At 52.4% G+C, this 4,831-nt stretch overlaps 1 pseudogene; it reads left to right on the top strand.

Moving 5' to 3' along the window:
* Window positions 1-2,774: 2,774 nt before the first annotated feature.
* LOC110314276 lies at window positions 2,775-3,150 on the top strand (annotated as a pseudogene).
* Window positions 3,151-4,831: the final 1,681 nt, after the last annotated feature.

Here is a 4,831-nt window from a genome sequence, read left to right as displayed (position 1 = left end):
CCCCAGCAGAGAGTCTCTAAAACAGGCGATCTAGTGGAGACTTGCTGACAGTATGTATAGGCATCAGGTCTGAGCTATCCTGTGGGAAGGGTGGTCCTGCCATGTCACCTGTTGGTGTTCTTCCTCTCTTGGGCATTCTACCCTGTTTGCAAGGAGCAGGGACCACCCGGACTGCTTTCCACATTGCAGATAATGGATGAACGGTGCTTCAGGCCAGCAGAACAGACGCAGACCCAGCATGCTAAATTAACCCTGTGATGTTGTTATCTACCACAGGGAAAACCTTGGTGACTCAAGAGGGACAGGTGGGGGGCACCAGGTTGCTCAGAATTCCACAGTAGTTTCGACTGATAACTAACCTTTCAAAGGAACACACGAAGCCGGTGTGGTGGTGCGTGCCTTTAATCCCAGCCTTCAGGAGGCAGAGGCGGTCAGATCTCTATGAGTTTGAGGCTGGCCTTATCTACAAAGGGAGTCCAGGACAGCCAGGGCTGTTACACAGAGAAACCCTATCTCAAAGGAACAAAAACAAAAGAAAACAAAACAGAAGAAGACCATACCAGGGCACAGTGAGGAATATTTGCTGCTCTTTCAGAGGACCCAAATTCAAATCTCAGGACCTCTGCCTTGTACCTCACAACTGCCTGTAACTCTGGCCTCCACAATTACCTGCATGCTCATGAATATAACCCAACCCCCTACACAGGTGCATAATAATACAATAGATCTTTTTAAAACAACTAAATATATAGGGAGAGTGGGCAAAGAGGCTACATAGCCAAATACTTTTCCCACAGAGGTATAGGAAGAGGTCCAGATGGGAGTCTTATCCCAGCTCAGCCAAGTCCTTGTTGTGAGCCCCTGGGTGACTGATCTCAACCATTCTGGACTTAGTCTTCTCATATATGTTTAAGGAGGGGTAATAAACGAATCATATCAGGGCCAACTAGGGACATGAGACCTCCCAGGTGGGAGGCACACCCTCATGAGTGTACTAGCCTTGGGAGCCTACTGGGGACACCTGGATCCCCAAGAGACCTCCCCCCAGGCCCTTTGCTCTCGCTGGCCCTGGCTGTGGCTGGCTGAATCAGACTGTCCCTCTGACTCAGAGTGACCAGTGGGTAACATGCTCCTCTGTCTGTGGGGCTGTGTGTCAAGCTCACCTAGAGTCAACCCTGCTCTACACAGGAGAGGGGTCAAGCAAGGCTCCCCAACTCCATCTGGGCCTGCAGCTCTACGCTGTAGGGTAGGGGTGGGGGCTGTCTCTCACCCCAGGAGGGGCCTCACCTCAGCCAGATCTGGTTTCTGGTAGGACCGGTTTGTCCAGGTAGCCTTCGATGGACAGGGGAGATAAGGCCTAGGCAGATTGACCAGGCTGACTAGAGATGTTGGGCAAAGACTGGGGCTAGTCCCTGTCTGAAGCAGAGTTGACCCATACCTTATTCAAACTGCCATCATCTGCTTTGGGGTATCCCCTTCCAAGCCCCTCTTCCTGCCTTCGAAGAGAAGAATGGCAGAAGGTGACCCTGGGGAGAGCCATGCAGGCTCAAGGTTGTCTGCACTGGGTATTACCTGAGGAGTTCCGAGGCTCCAGAGCACAGTTAGACAGAGGCTGTGAAGGGTGAGGTTGTTGAAGAGTCTACATTCCAATAGGCAACCTTGGCAACCTCTCTGCAGCCTGGATGTTGACACAGTACTGAAGCTGCTGGTTGTGTATCCCCAGACTCTCGGGCCTGTAGCCTCCCCGTCATCAATAGGGCATGCTCTCCCCAGTTGCTTCTGTCAGGCTGAGGAGATGAGGTCTGTTCCATGAGTGCTCTAGCCCAACCTCCTAATGGGTTCTGTGGCCTGCAGATACCCAAGTAGGCAACTACTAGCTGCCACTTGAGGGGTCCAACCGAGCTCTGCTCACCCCACCACCTCACCTGCTCATAGGGGCCCTGGCCCCTCCCATCTACCGCCTCATCCTCCGGAGAGCGTTTCCTTGGTCCTTTACCTTAGATCTGCCCCTGATAAGGGTATAGTCTTGAGGTGGGAGGATGGGAGGAAGGACTTCATCAGTGATGTTTTCCTGGACCAGGTGGCAGCTGGGCCTCCTCTGGTCACTGCTCTTTCAGGGAAAGCAGCAGAACTTGAGGGAGGGACTCACTGGCTGGAAATGTCGTTGGGAATTAATGCCAGGGAAGAGCAGGCAGGAGGAGGTGACACAAACCACACAGGGACCAGAGGAGGGCACAACAGGCAGAGGCTTTGTCCGTGGGTAGCTGATTCCCTTGAACACCTAGTGTGCATTGTGGCCAAAAGTACTTGAAGGTGGTCTTCGCAATACGCCCGTGGAGAGTTGGAGAGGAAGGCAGATGGACTACCTACCATAGGCTGCAGTGCAGAGCTGGTCACATGGTCCCTGTGCCCCATGACTGGTGGTGGCAGTAAGTAGTGGGAGCTGGGTGGTGAGCAGGGATTCATTCAATGCACCCTTGCTAGGAATGACTGTATAACAATGGATATGTGGTTATAATGAGGCCAGGGCACGGGAGAGGGATTGGGACAGCAGACACCAGTTCTCTGAGGACAGAACATGTGTGTCACGCGGGTCAGGAAGGCATGGGCAAGTGGAGAGTCTATGGCAAAGGTGTGCACTGTGGTTCTATGGAAAGGGACAGATGAGAGAGAGAGAGAGAGAGAGAGAGAGAGAGAGAGAGAGAGAGAGAGAGAGAGACACCCCCAACATCTAGTGAGGCTGCAGTGGTCCACACTATTCTCTGAGCTTCGCCATGCCACCCAAAGACAACAAGAAGAAGAAAGATGCCGGAAAAGTCAGCCAAAAAAGACAAAGACCCAGTAAATAAATCTGGTGGCAAGGCCAAAAAGAAGAAGTGGTCCAAAGACAAAGTTCAGGACAAGTTGAACAATCTTGTCCTGTTTGACAAAGCTACATATGACAAACTCTGTAAGGAAGTCCTCAACTGTAAGCTCCCTCTGTGTTCTCCAAGAGACTGAAGACTCGAGGTTCCTGGGCCAGAGCAGCCCTTCCTTCAGGAGCTACTTAGTAAAGGACTGATCAAGCTGCTTTCAAAGCACAGAACCCAAGTCATTTACAGCAGAAACACAAAGGGTGGAGACGCCCCAGCTGCTGGTGAAGCTGCATGAACAGGTTCAATCAGCTGTACATTTGGGAAAATAAAACTTTATTGAATCAGAGAGAGAAAGAGAGAGAGAGAGAGAGACCCATGTGAATCTCAGGAATCTGGGCTGTGGCTGCCCGGGTGGCTCTCCTGGCCTGGAGCAGGTGACACTTGGAAGTAGGGCTATGGAGTGTGTGTGTGAATGAAGTGGCGGGGGTTGGTGTCACCCTGGATGTGGTGACTTTACACAGGAGAGCTACTCCACGCGGTTTGGGATTTCCTAACCTCGGAAGGGATGTCCAGCCCAGGCCAGTACAGTCTCACGTGTCATAACAACCAAAACCAGCCGTCCCCACCCAGCTCCACTATAGGTTATTGCTGAGCCCAGAAGTTCAGATCCCAGCCTTGACCTTAGATGGTTCCTCACATGACAAGTAGTAGCATGAGCCCAGCCCCAGTTTTAAACTCTGGCCCTCCCCCATACCCCCCCCCTCTGCCTCAGTCTGCGAAGAGCTACTCTGTGTGATCAGCCAATCGGATGGCCAGGGCTTCACAGGGCCAAGCCCCCCAAGCCCCACCTCTCCCAATCAAGGCGCCACGTGTCACTGTCACTATGTAGGAAGCCTAAGGGATTCATGGGCTCCTGAAGTTGTCTTCCTCCCTCATGATGACAGTCATCTGGTCCTGTCACGCTGGTAGGTCACATGCTGCCTGAACATCTAGGCTGCCCCACCTATGGACCCCTCAAGACTCATTCAAGTCCGGATCTGAGTCCCTTTGCCACACATGACAAGCGTCCTTGGTACTCATTGGCCCGCTGGCCACCTGCAGCCCACTGTAGGCCCCTAATGCGCAAGAGTTGATCTTTATGTTGGGCTGTTGGATGTACATTACCACTTCCTCCCGTGACTGCCTGTGATGTCAGTGGTCTGGGTGCACTACCTCCTGGCCAGGTTTCTCCAGCATGATGACCGCCAGCCAAAGCTTCCTGCAAAGACACCCCATCAAAACTGGCTGATCCTACTGTATCAACACCAGGCAGCCCCCGAAGGCCACGACCTCTGCCTTCTGACAAGTGGAATAGGGGCAGCTTCTCCTCCCACAGGGCTTCCCCAGCATGCCCCACACAGCAGAGCCTCACAGTGCTCACCTAGGACATGACACGTGCTACAAGAACACCTGTTACAGCTGCTCCCTAGCCAACTGGAGTGCTGTCACATGAAGCTCTATGGTCCACGCCTTTGAGGCGGTCAGTGGCGATCAGCTCCTGTCTCTAACCAGGTTCACCACACCCCCTCCTCCAGATGTGCAGAGGGCAGAGGGCACAAAGCACAAACGGGAGGTGATTTTTTTTTTTTTTTTTTTTGTCAATTTGTGATTAACAGTGGGATAAAACAACTTTAAATAGATTGCCACATAGGACTTAAGGGAAACGGGTTGGAATTCTCAGCAAAGAGCCTACACTGGTCTGGCAAGGTTTTTACTGCTCCAGGAAGACTTAACTCACAAGTTCCTGGCGGGGGTGGATAGCAAGAGCCCTCTAAGGTTAGCACAGGACTCCTAAGCTGTGGTCTCCACATCTGAGGCTGGAGTGCAGATCTAGAGATGAGCCACCATAGATTAAATATAGGTTTCTCAACAAATATGAGACAGCGGAAATGAACAAACACCCCCCACCCACTCCTGTGTCCTTATCCCCACAGTGG

The sequence above is a fragment of the Mus pahari genome, chromosome 2 (assembly GCF_900095145.1).
Source record: "Mus pahari chromosome 2, PAHARI_EIJ_v1.1, whole genome shotgun sequence".
NCBI classification, from domain to species: domain Eukaryota; kingdom Metazoa; phylum Chordata; class Mammalia; order Rodentia; family Muridae; genus Mus; species Mus pahari.
Note: the sequence above shows the minus strand (reverse complement) of the source record. Positions and strands in the feature narration are given on the sequence as shown.